Source organism: Hemibagrus wyckioides, linkage group LG24, assembly GCF_019097595.1.
Source record: "Hemibagrus wyckioides isolate EC202008001 linkage group LG24, SWU_Hwy_1.0, whole genome shotgun sequence".
Taxonomy (NCBI): domain Eukaryota; kingdom Metazoa; phylum Chordata; class Actinopteri; order Siluriformes; family Bagridae; genus Hemibagrus; species Hemibagrus wyckioides.
This window is the reverse complement of record NC_080733.1, coordinates 7,707,456-7,723,236: the sequence shown is the minus strand read 5'-3', so window position 1 is coordinate 7,723,236 and position 15,781 is coordinate 7,707,456. Positions and strand designations below refer to the sequence as shown.

The following is a 15,781-nucleotide window of genomic DNA, read 5'->3' as shown; positions in this document are numbered from 1 at the left end:
TTTAAACTGGACTTTGTTTGCCAAACTGCTCCTCTGAATGAAACCAAGTTCATTTTCAACAGAAAAATACCTTAAAAACAAGCAAGGATGCCTGGTATAACTGGGCATGCAGGGCTAAGTCACCCTGTCTCTCAGAGATAAAAAAAACCCCAAAAAACACCAGTATATGGTTTTGTTTTTGGCATCCATGTCAGATTATTTGCTGTTCATAAATATCTTTTTTACAGAAATTTGATTTTTTGAAGAAACCAGGCTGTGGCTGATTTCTTTCTACCCAGACTGTAGATTCATGTCTCTCAGCTGATTACACTGAGTAAAATGCAGGCTTGATTTGGGCTGATATTTTTAAGCCTACTTTGCCTCATTCTGTGTAATGAATGTGAAGGAAGTTGTGTACTATATCGTTGTTTTCCCCAGAAATGCCCATGGAGGAAGAACTAAAAAGTAGATAGACAACACATATTCTCCAATCAAATTACGCAAAAGCATTCATTTGCATTAATTATGCATTTGCAACGCTCTTTGAATTTAAGTGTGTATGAGAGATAGTTTGCTTCACATCATTCTTATTGTACCATTCATGAGACCTGTGATAAAATGTATTGATCAGCTGTAGTAGTTTCTGTGGTGGAAATTCAAAAGAAGGAGATAAAACAAAGGTTCTAGGAACAAGGTTTATTAAGTGTTTTGTTAAACGCTCACGATGAAATTCAGTCCGATTGTTTTCCTCAGTTTATTTACATATCTCAGACAGTCTTACACTGGAATTTTGTTTTCTTCACAGATGTCTCATTCACTGCTTTATTTGCTCCCTAGACAGAGCTGGTTTTAACTGGTTCTGTGATTAAGATAAGATTTTAATCGTTTATCTCACCTGCGTTTAGTCCAAAATAGAGAACGGTTCACATGAAAAATTGGTAATGCCCAAATTGTCATGCAGGAAATCCATCATGGTACCAGACCTGAGACTCTTCCTGTAGGAGGTGGTGCGATGTTGGTTGCCCTGGTGAACGTGAACGTTCTTGTTTAATCTCCGTCTACCGAGCATGTTATTAAAAATTGATATCTGAGCATTAATATAATTATATATTAGAGCATATGAAAATTTCACTCTAGTTTCATTGTCAGGCAATTAATATTAGATCTAATATCACACCCATCTAATATCATGACCATCGTTTATGGCTTATGGTTGGTTGTGATGGTGTGGAAGGCGTCTAGATATATTTTGCAGTGCACAATCGTTTTTCTTGCTGTTAGAGTACAATTATACTGCATTTTGCTGAGTCCGAAAACCCTGCTAATATGCTGAGTTTACATTATCGACATGTGATACTCTGTGAGGACAAGCTTCTGGCTGTTATGGTGACATTTACACTAAGTACTGTTCCAGGCAGGTTCAGATTATATATAATGTGCATGTAAACAGATGTTCAACTTACTGCCAGGTTTATGGCGCATAAACAGTTCATTCAGAATATATAGTTAGATTTACGGAAATCTGCTTCTGAACACTGCAACTGAAACAAAGCTGGTTTACACAAATCCATGTCTAGACCTCTAATGAGCAAACCAAAGTGGGCAGTGGAAAGGAGAAATCTCCCTGGAGATGGCATAAGGAAGAAATCTTGATCCAGGAGCCAGAATGAAAAGTTGAACCCGCCCTTCTCTGTGTGCTGGATTATAGTACAAAAAGAATAAGAAGACCTCAAGATAAATTGGTGTGTTTGTGTGTCTGTGTGTGTGAATGAATGATGCAAGAATCACTCTGTGGGTGCCCTTTATCTCTTTCTTTATCTCTTACTCTTTCTGAGATCTGAGGAGATCTTGGGGACGGGGAGGGGTCCTTAAATCCTTTAATCCTCAATGCAGGAACAAAATGGTGACAGTTGCTAATGTTTTAACTCGAAAAGTGTGACATAGGACAAAGACATCTTCCTCTTTCCTGGTAACTTTCTGTTTACAAATGACCAGTTCCAGTAAATTCCTTTTCAATAGCGATCAATTGCTGAATCATTTTCAGCATTTGTTCAAGACAATAGGGTCTGAAGAAAATCTCTGAAATAATTAGGTTGCTGTTATGTGATGGTGACTCAGGCCATTGAAAGTGTTTTAACTTAAGAAATTGTTATCTTTTAGCACTGGCCAAGGGTTTTGGTTATTTTTAGTTGCAACTGAAACCTTTTTGGTCAACCACATATGCCAGAAGAGGCAGGTGAAAAACCTGTATATGCCTGGTTGATTGTATGGTTGACCAACATCTCTGCTGTCTGGTAGCAGGTCTGTAACCACACAGCTCCTTGTGGGACTCACAAACAAGAGATAAAACAAAATGTGCTTTCCTCTCAAAATGCAAATTGGCACACAAACCACACGTTCCACAAGACCGAATTGTTTTTCAATAAGAATCTTTCTGCTTTGTCAGATTGCAGGATTTCACAGAGGAATGTCCACGTTTGCACTTCTGCCTGTCAATTTTCTCTTCTCTCATTCTATATATGGAGTTAAATTTCAGCTGAGGGGATTTCTGTAAAAATTCAGAGCTGTATTTTTATTTTTTTTTTCAAGAGTGAGAGATGGGAGAGCCGTGTGCATATGTGCAAAGTGATTTGGCATCTTTGCAAATGAATGGTAACCCTGCCTAACACATCGTGACAGAGCACTCGATAATGCAACAGATCAAATCAGCAGCCTCTAAATGTAAACCTGCTACACTTGGACTACTCTGTGTGCTAATGACGAATTTTATTTGGTATATTGTGCTGTTGACTGTTGGATGTATGTATTTTCTGCCCATTTTTTTGTCCCATAATTTTAGCAAAGTGCTTCTGAAGGTGGGTCGTGGAAAACCATCCAAATCCATATTATCCACAAAGGAGTAATTGAACTGAATATTGCATCTTATTGCATCACAGGACATGCAGTATAGATTATTTTGTGGCATTTTGTATTGTTAAATCCAACCAACATAAATCCACATTCTGAGCAGGAGAAACACTAGAGGATGAATCATGCAGCCTAACACTGCAGATACTACTGCGTGACATTTTGCCACACATGGGGACATGGTGGGTTTAGATAGGTGCAATGTAACCCGTGAAAGCTTTTGCAGCATTATATTTCTCAGCAGATTAATACTGTTAATCCCTTAAAGTCCCATCTTATTATTCAGTTATCTTATAAATATTCTAAACAGGAATTAACCTGTTATTATGGATGTAGTGACAGAATGAGGAATGTAATTCGAAGTAGAAGTACTAATAATCTTTACTGGTTTCCACCGGGTTCTCCAGTTTCCTCCTGCCTCCTAAAAACATGCCAGTTGATGGAATGGGAAAATATGTTTGTGTGTGTGTGTGTGTTTGAATCCCAGGACCACCAATCTGCCACTGTTGGGCTCTTGAGCAAGGCCCTTAACCCTAAATTTCTCAGCTGTATAAATGAGATAAATGTAAATCCTTCTGGATAAGGTCAGGTATATGTGTATGTGTGCATGGTGCCCATCACTGATTATCCAAATGAAATTGTTCACATTTTAACTGAAGATATAAAGGAGTGGTTTATGAACATAAATGTATTTCAAGACAAAAATTATGATGCAGTAGCTGGGTTTATGAATTGTTCTCGATTGCTATGAACTCTGAAGCATTTCTAGTCTATTGGCATAGGAGAAATGAGAGGAGTAAATATACTGTGTGTCCCAAAAGTCTCCATACATAGAGGAAATGAAGACTTTATCTACAAAACATTATATACACGACTCCCATTTCTTGTGTAAACACTCACAGAGTTGTGTTCTCGAACTTTGGCTTCCAGATTGTCAACAGTGTGTGATTTGCTTGCCATGTTTCCTGTTAAAATCTCACTCTTCAGACAGCTTCCTGATCCAGCCATGTCTGTGTTTTCTTTCGTCTTCTTTCATATGAAAAATGTTGGAAGATATTTCGCCAAAAGGTATTAATTTCCCCTGTGTAGAGAGACTTTTGGGATGTGCTGGAGATATAAACATATGAGATACTTCTTGTCAATACTGTTTAAAAATACACATCCCATAGGACAGATTTAGATGGAAATGGAGGCCGAAAGAACAGTTTTTAATGCGTCAATGAGTGTGAAGACTAACTGGCTATTTTCACACAACAACAAATGTTCATTTGAATTCTGACTCATCCGATTTGACAGTATTTTTTTTAAAGTCAATTCAGAAGTGACAAACTGCATGAGAGAGCTGTTATCACTATTACAAAAAAAGTGTCATATTTTCTTGCTAGAACAAAATGCTTTAACAAGACATTAATATATATTAAATATATAATAATAATAATAATAATAATAATATATATATATATATATATATATATATATATATATATATATATATAAAAATTTATTTAATATATTTATTATTATTATTATACAGGCTGCTTGCTTTTCATCTTTGGATTTTTCCAAATGTATATATATATATATATATATATATATATATATATATATATATATATATATATTTTTGTATTGCACAAACTTGAATCTAGTGTTGTGCTACCTCTGCCATACAGTTTTGAAAAGGAAAATATACTCACCATTACTCACCACCGTAAACTGGCTAGCTTGTTGCTAACAAAAGATGAAACTGGAGGCCTCAATTTCTCCCCACTTTGTAGCTGAACATACATGGATGTAGAAAATAATGTAACTCTTGACTTTCCAGTGTAATAACTCGAATGTAGAATAATTCCATTAAACTCCAACGAAATTAACAACGCTAATAAGCTAACACCAATAGTGACAGTAAACTGAAAAACGCATTACAAAGATTAAAAAAAAGGACAGTGAAGGCACTTGATCATACTTGCAGCGAAAAATCAGTATGAGGTGAATGTCACATGCTTATAGTGTTATATTTTTTCTTTTAAGCACTTGAATGGTGGAGATAGCGAAGCAAGGTCAGGCTATAATGCTAAAACCATCACATGGGAGACACAGGAATCAGCACAATATGTTACATAATATATATTGTTTACAAAATGTATTGTATTTGAGTTTCCTATATGTTTTTGTGAGGTAATCTTTCCTTAAACACTATCAATGCCCTTAATAAATAAACAGCTCCCTTCACTGATTGAAAGTGATGCCATGACAGCGTTAACTTTAAATCAAATTCTTCACGCCACCATAGATTCTGGGGGCGGAGCTTCCTGTAAATGACTGGGAATTTCTGAATGTATTTAACTGCTAGAGAGCTGTACTGTGTTTGAAGTTATTGTGATTCCCCACCTACAACTGGTAAAAGCCAACGAAAACTCCCCCTCAACTTTCAGTTCCTTCCCTGTTTACGATGTGACATCAAATCAACATGGCCACACACACTGTGAGCAGTTTAAGGTGCTTCTTCTCTACTTTTAAATGAGTTTATAGCAGCCTTGGCTTTAGATGTGTTAATATAATCTAGTATTCCTCTCCCTTGTCAGTAAGCTAGCAACGCTTGCGTCATTGTCTTCCTCAGAGAGTGCTACGTATCGCTTTCTCAAGCACAGAATGTCATGGATAGAGTGTGGCACTACTGGGATTCGAGACTAAACTCCATAAGGCCACATTGCTTCTACACTTTACCTTGGAGCTCCCCTGGAGGAATAATTCATTTCACTCTTCTATTACATTTTGGAAATTGCGTATCGGTCGAGTTGCTGCCAGACAGTTGTTGTGCTGTTGGGTAGATTTGTTTAAAGATGCTTACATTTAAATGAACACAAGGATGAGATGAGCTAAAGTATGCCCTGGAGAGCATTACTGCACACTCGGGTGCGTATGCAGTTGCCTTAGTGCTTGGAGTAAAAATTAAGTTAAACGGTTGTTGCTGGTGTGGCACTTGGCCGCTATGGTTGTAAGGCACTACATGTATTCCAGTTCAGGTCATTTTATGCCACCTAACAGAGGCTGTATGCATTTTAATGGCTTGATTATACCCCCCAAAAAACAGATTTGTCGAAAAAAAAAAAATTACTTTAGAACTGCTATGTATGATCTTATAATGGAATCTTATAGACATGGTGTTTAGTACCATGTCATGTTGTTTAGTACATGTTGACATTTCTATTAAAAGCATAAGACCAACATGATTTGAGGAAGTGCTATGTGCCATCAGGCTTTGCAGTGTTTCCTCCCACCGTGTTATCTTGACCTGAGGCTTTTTTTTATGAACAATAGAATACTGTCCCTATATCTATATCCTGTACACCACCAAATATTTTCATTGACTATAAACCACACCCTGTTGAACACTGTATGGACATGTTTCAGCTTTAGTGGTGTCTTGCTTTGCACTGATGATTATGGCATAACATATAATACATTTAAATATGTGTAGTGTTGAACTATTTGACATTTCTTGTGCACACATAATGCCAGCTTTTGTTTGTTACTGTCTGCCTTTTTGTTTGTCTGAATGAGTGCAGATGTAATTAGGCTGTGATCAGATACTTGTGAAAGGGAATATAAATGAGTGTGAATAAACAGATGCTCTTCTCTCAGCAGTAACTTCACATCTGCCAAACGTGGCTCCAAATTGCAGTATTGATACAGACGTGGTGTACACATCTGTTTACAGTTCTAAAGGTTACCTGTCCATCAGTGTCATAATCTTCAAACTGCCAGAATCTCACAGACAGCTTAGTTGCCTGCAGTTCTCTGTATCACACCTGCTGTCCCTGGCTTGGATTCTAGGGCATTGGTTTAGGAACGGGTCATCGAACCTCAGGATAACCATTACAGAGTTGAGATAAACTTTAAACTTCGGAAGATAAAAATGATTAACAAGAAAATGTATTGCTTTTCTTTCCATGCAATCCTTGCTGTTCAACAAGTTATCATTTGTGAGGAAATCCTGTATCCTTTTTTTTTTAACATCCTGAGTTTCACGGAGTAAAAGATGCTCAGAGCTCAAATGATAAGATGGACTGAGGGGCTGGAGACAAAATGGGCTGCCAATTATTTTTTGACATATTGGAAGCCTTTGTCAGGTGTGAACAGGGATGTGACAGGAAATGACAGCACAAGAGCTTGAGCTGTCACTCAGGACAAGGATCCTAGAAAAAGAGCAGTTAGGCTGGCCACTCATAGCCAATAATTTACATTTACATTCCTTTATCTGCCAGGCACAGTTCTACCAAGGGACTTTGCATAATATGTGAGGCAAAATGCAACCCAAACACAGACCTTGAAGTAATAGTCCTGCAGTTCTCAACTCTGTATACACCACATGTGCATTACATATCTAATTACTACAGAGAAGATTTTTTGCTTTGTACCAGTTCAGAAAAAAAGGGAAAATCAGTAATAATAGAAATCTAAGGGCAGTTATTAAATTTTCTTCTGACAACGAAGGCCTAGGATGAGACGGACCTCAGAGAAAGCTGTAAGGTTTATCCATTTAGTTCAGCCATTTCAATTTATGTATGCTGTCTGTAAGATCTTATGGTAGTAATTCACATTCAGGCAAAAACATAGCCACTTTCATGTTTTCCCTGAGCACTTTTAAGTTGGTAATGACTACAAAATCTGTACCGTTGCTGAAAAGATGAATTATACTGATGTAATATTTATTTTACAAACACCTTTGGCTGCAAGAGTTATGAAAGTTTCCTGCCTGTCCTAACAGCTATCCATGGACCTCCATTATTAGTGAGTTTTTAATAAATATTTTCCTCCCATCTTTTTCTCCATGCAGGGAAATTGAAATTCTTGTGTCAGCCCCTTCAAATGCAAATGAATTTAAGTGAAAAACACCGGAATAATCTTTCAAGGGAACCGACAGCCAGTTGAGCCTGGAATATAATTCAGACCCGTTAATGAAATATTATATGAGCAGTTTGTTGCCTTTTCAGTCGTACAGCCTCTGAGCAGTGTTTTTCAAAATATGTGTGCACTTACACTTAATATGTGTGTGTGTGTGTGTGTGTGTGTGTATGTATGCATGCACAAGCATGCAAGAAAGTGAGACATGGAGAAAGAGCACAGAGGCAGACAGGTAATCGATCTCTGTCAGTCTTATTTCCTCTCATCTACTAAATCAGAATTTGCTCACTTAACATATCGTGTATGGAAAGTGATATCGATCGATCTGTGAAAACTGAGATGCACACACACACACACACACACACACATCCTCCTACGCATGCCATGCCGGTAATGGAGATTACTCTGTGACTAACTCAAAGAGTGTAGGGATGAAAGATTAAAAACAGAAGCACCTGCTATGGGCAGGGCAAAATGTAAGACAGACAAGAAGACAGTGAGCAAGGAAAAAAATTAAAATGTAGTTACTTAAAGAGCTTAGAGTTGCTAAGCAAGGCCTGGAAAAAGACCAGGACACTCAACATACTCAAGGCCATGATGTACACCCACAGAGGAAGAATAATGTTGGAAGCAGGATAGGATGTCTCCTGGCTCATTACACACACTTCCTTCTCTGTTACTGAGATACATAAAAAAACTAGAGCTGTCATTTCTTTTTGTCAAATTTATATATTGTTTCCAACATTTAGCAAAAAATTTCCCTTGACACCCTGGACCCAGGATCTGTGTGACAACCTGCTGTCTTTGTGTAGCAATATATTGATATTTTATTTAATTTTTAGTCCCTCCAATACACATTGAAAATTCCCAAAAGGCTTCCTATTTACTATACCGACTCACTACATTGAGCATAGCCCTGTATGCCCAAGAAAATGCCACCTGAGCCTCTGCCAAAGAAAAAAGATTGACTTTAATAAGGTGTTGTTCAGATCTGGTATTAAACTGGAGACGAATGAAAGACACATGAAACTGCTAGGTGCAAACAGCTATCTGTCTGAGCTGTCTTCTTGTGATCGGATCGTTTGAGACGGATGTTACTTTTAAATAGAACAAAAAGAAAAAGCGAATGAAAAGCAGAAATGGGAAGTGGAAGGGGAAGGAGAGGAAACAGATGATTTCTTGAAGTCACTGAGATTTAACCTAGGATTTATAGAATTAACACTTGCTGGTATTCTGGCTCTTATGTATACTTGACCGATGTTTATTTCTTCCTAAATCTTTTTGATATCTTGTAGAAATGTCATATAATGTCATATTTTAAACATGATAATTAAAAAAAATAAATAGTGACAAAAACTAGAATGACGTCGAATGTTTTTGGCTTGAACCTTTTGGCTACATAAAAATGCTGAAGACTCACTCTGACCGAGATCTGATGTAACATAATTAGAAAACGTTTCGCTGTTAATCCACATGATCGAAGAGAGCTAAATTCTGCTCATGTGCAACTCATTTAGAAACAAATATGTCTTTCATTCCTCCGAACCACACAAACACACATGACCTGATGGCAGCAGAATTGGTTTGGGATGATCTGCAGATTGCATTTTCTTCAATTTACAGTGAGTGATGGTGTGTTTAACACTGGCTCTTAAGAACAGACATGGAGCTGCAGATGTAAGAGAGTTTATAGGCGCTACAGATAATAAAAATAGCAAGTGAAGAGAAAAGGAACTGGCTGCTGGAGCCTGTCTGACAGCCTCTAATTTTCAGATTACTTGGAGGTGGGATCTGTTCATTTAACAATCAGTGCATTGTAGAGATAACCTTACTGGAAACCTAATTTCTAAACAGAAATGCACACAAGCAAAACTGATATATACACAAGATAGTTCTTGTTTCCTGTATCTCCTCTGTTGATCTGTGGCTTCAGTTGTCAGGTCATGCGAATAATAGAAGGTTTTAGCATGAGTTTGTACATGCTTGCTCTGTCTGCTCTGTACTGAATGCAGTTACAGCACCATTTTAACCTCTGGTGCACAGCAGTTAGATTGATGGTTATGGACTAAGCCTACCTTCACATCAGTATATATTTCATTCTACATCAGATTATTTGCTATTAACAAATGTCTTAAACAGATTATTTAGACTTTAGAGGAACCAACTGCAAAATTACCCGCAGTGGTAATAAGTAAGATACGCAGGATGACATAACGTGGTATAGATATATCTGATTTATTTCTACCCCATACTAGATTCATGTAATCTATCAGTGACAGTCGATTACACAGAGTGTCACACTGCCTAGATTTGATCTTCATTTGGGGCTGATATTTTTCAGCCCATAGCGCTGACACATTGGGACACGTCAGCAGCAGTGATTGAGAAGGTGCATGTGAAATACAGCCGCTGCTGTAATAAGGGTGAATAAAGTGGATTATTTAGTCTATCATGCTTTTTTTTCCCTTAAATGTGCTTTTAGAGAAGTAACTAAAAGTAGATGGACTAAACACAGATTGTTTAGTCAAAGTACAAATTACACAAAAGGACCGGCAACAGTGCTGTAAGTTTAGTGTTTTTACGGTTGGAATGAAAATGTTCCTTTTGTTTATCGGGTTCAGGTTCAGAGGAAACACAGCATGAACCCGGCAAAACATTACACTCTCCGTGTCTTAGCTGAACACTCAGATAACAAAGACATGGATATAAACACAATTATTTGAGTACTTTCCCAGCATGCTTTAAAAAGCCTGGTTCGAAGACGGGTTACTTTAAAGCACAGTTAGTACGGTCAGGAAATTCACTCCATGACTTATGGTCTATCCTGTCTGATAGAAGGAGATTGAATGAGAACCTATGGCTAAGCTATCTACTTCTTTTTTTATGGTAAATTTTGATATATTTAACTGCAATTTGAGATATTGAACTTGCAGTTAAATAAATTATTGAGGATATGACAATGTAAATGGAGACCAGGATACAGATAGGAGCTTACACACATTGAGGCTGTTCTTCTGGTCTTACTGAAACAGTTCATCTGGGTGTTTCCTTTATTGTGTCACCTGTTTGTGGTTTACTAGCAGGATGCCTGTTTTGCCTGTTGATTAGTTAATCAGTTTATGAAAATATACAATCAGTACTAGTCTACTAAATCACTAAACTACAGATACAGCTAATGTTAGAACTGAATCTTGTATTGGTATATATCAAATTGTTTATTAGTAAATATTCATTAAAGAATATGAAGTTGTAGGGATTCTTAGGCCATTTAGTAATCTTTTTAGCAACAGTCTCTTTATAAGTTATTTTAAATGAACTGAAATGACATGTTTGTGATAAGTTATAATAGGGGCCACTAGGGATTGTGGACTGTTGAAAAGCTGCTATATTGATCAAGGCTTTCTGTTACCTGATGTTTGGATACATGTCGATCTAAACAGCTTGCCACAGGGAAGCTGGACAGGTTTATAGCAGCCAGATTGAGAGAGGTCAATGATTATATTTTGTGTTCTTGGCTCTGAAGCCGAACAAGTCCTGGAGTTTCTTCTTGTAATAAGATTTCCAAGCTTCTCATTGAAAGTCATCCATCAATCCGTCGCATATAACTGCAGTAATGAACGTTTTTAAATTATGCAACTTTACTCAGTCGCTCCTCTGGGTTTGCACTTCTATTTAACACTTAGCATATATTTCATTAGTTGTCATAAACTGTCTTGTGGATGTTTACAATTCCCAATCGTTATACTTTTTTAATATTATTAGAAGTTGACAGGAAAGATGGCTTTTACATTCTCTGACCTTTAGCTCTTTTTTTGGTTCAGATTTATTGGTGACAGAATTGTCCTCAATGATAAAGTAACTGCAGTTTCCCTTTTCTTTTCTGTCTGTGTGGCTATGTTTTTGTCTGTCTGTCTGCCTGTCTGTCTGTCTGTCTCTCTCTCTCTCTCTCTCTCTCTCTCTCTCTCTCTCTGTCTCTCTTTCAAAGATTTGTACCCTTAACAGCAGGGGCTTATGGGAAAGGGGGAGGGTTGGTCACAGGCACAAAGATGGGACAGACACAAACACACACACACACACACAAAGCCAACCATCCCCGAGACCCTGCCTGCATTTTTTAGCCCCTTTGGAAAGTTTCTTAGAAACATGAGAGAAGTTATGATCCACAGGAAACTCCAACCCAACTGCTTAAAAGAAAGAGGGCATTCAGGCAGACGATGCAGACTCACACACATTTACGCATATACTGAAGTACCTCTTACATTGAACAAACATGCACATTTTTGGCCCAGCTACTCATAACAAACAGGACCCCACGATATATGACATATACACACACACTCACAGCTTTTAAGTCAAGGAGCAGCTAAACTCTCTTCACTGCAACTTGACCCCCACTCAACCTGTAAGGGTGGGGTGTTGTCCCACACAGGGTGGTGTGTGTTTGTGCATCAGTGTGTGAGTGAGAGGGTGAAAGAAAGAAAAGGAGCAAACAAGTAAAGAGTCATTACCAAGATCATTCAACTTAAAATGTTACTATAACAACGTTAATGTTAACCTATATTAAACAGGGTCTATGGCAAGTACTGGAGCATTAAATTAGAAGAGCATTATTATTTAATCAGATTGAGAAAGTAGAGCAGGATTTTCCTTGTTTTTATTATTATTATTCATTATTAATCTAAAAATACTGTTTGTTAGATGTGGGGTTTTTTTTCGTTAGGGTATAAGAGTGCTTCCTCAGGGCAGTAGTGCTATTAGGTGGTGTCAGGTCAGTCCTGCGTTAACAGGTGAAATTTGGGTCTTTATTAAGTGCTACATTTGTGTAAGTTAGGCTTGACAAACTGCTTAATATTGCAGTCAACTTGCATTCATAATTAGCTTCTTGCCGAAAAGCTTCTGTGCTGAATTTACAGCTAATTAAAATATTTAAAATCTTCTTGAAATGCTGCCTTCTGCTTCTTCCCCATGTTATGCGGTGGATGGCTATATTTAGCACAAGTGAAATCAATGCTACAAATCAGAAGTACTAATCAGAATTAGACGTCTGCTTGCGCTTAGTGAATTCTGCCTCTGTGCATGAGCATGAGAAAAACTGCATCTGATTAGAATTTTTTACCTGTTTCATATACAGTCTGTTTTACTTTTTTAAATAGTTAAAGGAATGCTTGATACCTGGTTGTGTAAAAAAGGTAGATGTTTATGTTTTCATGTTTGGATGATAAAATCTCCTGATCATATAAACTGGGGGGAAAAATGATGGACTGGCTCTTGCCAAGCTTCACTGGCAAAACTTCCACACCTAAATTATTAATAAACTCCTTGTCACATGTTATTGGCCACTTGTACGCCAGGACAGTAAAGCTCATTTAATCCATCTTATTTAATCAGATATGAGTTCCCTGCTTGCAGTGCCATTTTCTGTCTATCAGTGCTCGTAAACCACAATCTTACATGATTTAGCTGCTGTCTGTGAACTCTTTCTGTGTCACTAAAAAATATGTACCAAACACACTAATACACCGTGCAACATTTATAACTCACAGGTAAAAACGAGAGCTGTGGAACCGACAGGTTTTTTATTTCTACATGCCTTCCTAATGCTAAATTGTTCCTGAGTTGTTTATGTTGCCACAGCGAATCAATCATTATGTGATCTGACACGACCACACCGTTCTATTCGGGTACAAAATATGACTTTTTCACGCTTTTAGATATCATAAATTGTAGATATATTACATTGCTTGAAATGTACCATTGTTAAATGTTAAGAATAGATGAATGATGGTCATTGAGTATCACGAAGAGTTTGAAACCATTTGGGGCATAATTTTATACTGCCAAAATTTTTGTAGTCAAAAACACTACTTGTTTACTTGTTTGTGTTTCTAAAAAGTGGTGTAATTTAAAGCTGTGTGAAAATAAAGCATCCAGTAAATGGCGTTCCCGAAACTTTTGCTTCAATAGACTTATTTTAGGTGACAAAGTAGAACACAGGGTTTTAAACATGCAAGTGTGTGTGTGTGTGGGGTGGGGTGGGGGGTTGCGCTTGAATATGCTGTTTTACATATTACTAAAATGTGAAATTTATTCTGACAACCATAATGAATATAACAAAGGAACATTTGCTTAAGTGCAATGTGTAACCATCTGACATGGTTCTAATCCCATGGGATTAGTGCATTGCTTGTTGCTGGGATTAAGGACTGGTCCACTCTATACTCCGTCTCTCTTTTTCCATTCACTCTCTCGCATTTACACACAGACACACTTCACTGCAAAATTTGATACAGGATAACAGATACGGTGGAAGTGCTATTAATGATTTCACCAGTGAATTACTGCTGATCGAACATTTTGACCCCCTGTGCCGATGTCTTTTCTTCCTAGTGACCTTTACTGAGTTTTAATGGCTGCCTTCATTAAACAGTAGTGATCTCTGCCTTCTGCTGTGTCTCTGCCACCCTCTTGCTCTCTGCTTCTTTCTCGCCTTTCACAGCTGTTGTCAGTAGCCAGAGTCCAAAAAAATGTGAATCAAACCAATTTATCATACTGCAGAAAGGAAGTCTGATGATGAACAAAGAAGGGGGGAGTATACGTTCCCACGGAAACTTGTGTTTTATGCTGTGTGTAATTCATAATATTTCACTTTTGAACTATTCCCTTCTTCACACACACACACACACACACACACTCAAACACTACAGTCAGAGCCTGGTCTACCCCTTAATCATGCATTTTACCAAATTACACTGCAAAGAAACCCTGTCATTACAGAGGAGGTTACACAGACACATGAGCACACATATAGAATGTTTAGCGACACAGAGGCACAGATGGGTGAACGGTTGGAAGCCGATTGGTTTGGTCATGACATTTTTGTGATACTGTTTCTTATCTATAGCTATGTGGAAGGTTCTTCATGCTGTGTTGTGTGTGCTCATGAACTCAGTCTTGCCCTACAGCCTTAACAAATAGCAGCACTAATTCAGTGTTTTAAAAGCTAATGTAATGAACATGTTTGTGGCTGTATGTTTGGAGGCAGCAGACTTTTTCGAGACATGTTGTGTGTTGGTTGGAGGGGGATGTGCTGTGGTTTACGTAACGATTTTGGGGTCCTGCTGGGACAGGCACTGGTATAAAACATGGGGGAAGGGAAGAGAGATCATAAAGAATGATGGAGAGAAAGAGCAAAGGAATGAAAGAAGGGCAGAGGCAGCTGGAAAAGGGGCAGGAATGAAAGAGAGGAAGAGGCAGCTGGAAGAGAGAAGGATGTAAAAAGGGGGAGGGCAGAAAGCTGCTGCTGATATATCATGGTTATGGCGAGAAAGAACAACACCCAGGAAGCACTGTTAAAACAATTGCACTTATAGCAGACTAAAATGGCTGGTTGTTAAGCATAGATCTAACTAATATGAAATCTGGCAGGAGTGACAAAAAAGACAAGATAATACGCAGTTAGAACCCAAATGAACTCATGATATATTTCTACCTGACAATAAACACCACGTCCATCCCCAACACAGGCACTGAGCAGTCTGTGTTGTTCTAATAGCCTTTTTCCCAAGGAGCCAATGCTGGTTTTTGCACATTTATACTCAAAAACAGCCGGTTCTCCTGCAAATGAGCCACGTTATTAACTTCATTTGAGCTGCAGTATGCTTAGAACAAAACAAAAAATATATATACTCAATATAATTGTGGATACATGTACAGATGCATGTACAGATACTAAGGGATGCTTAAATAAATATTCGCCAGGTTGTTAATATTATTATTTTAAGCAGTTTTTCAGTGAACTCCCTCATTTGATTATGTAATCTTTTGGCTTTAACACCATGCCGGGATGTTCTTAAAAAGGTTTGCTTAGGCACCAGGTCTAGCACCAGCACAGTGTTGATGAAAAGAGAATTCCTCGCTGTGTTGTTGGAGACTGAGCTGACACCTTAGGTGTGAGGGAAGCTTTTTCTTTTGCTGGATTTGTATCCCA

The 15,781-nt window shown here is 37.8% G+C and overlaps 1 protein-coding gene across 1 annotated transcript in view; it reads left to right on the top strand.

Annotated features, from left to right (window-relative positions):
- Nucleotides 1-15,781, top strand: part of sdc3 (syndecan 3) — a 32,516-nt gene that overhangs the window by 5,085 nt on the left and 11,650 nt on the right. The window lies entirely within an intron of this gene.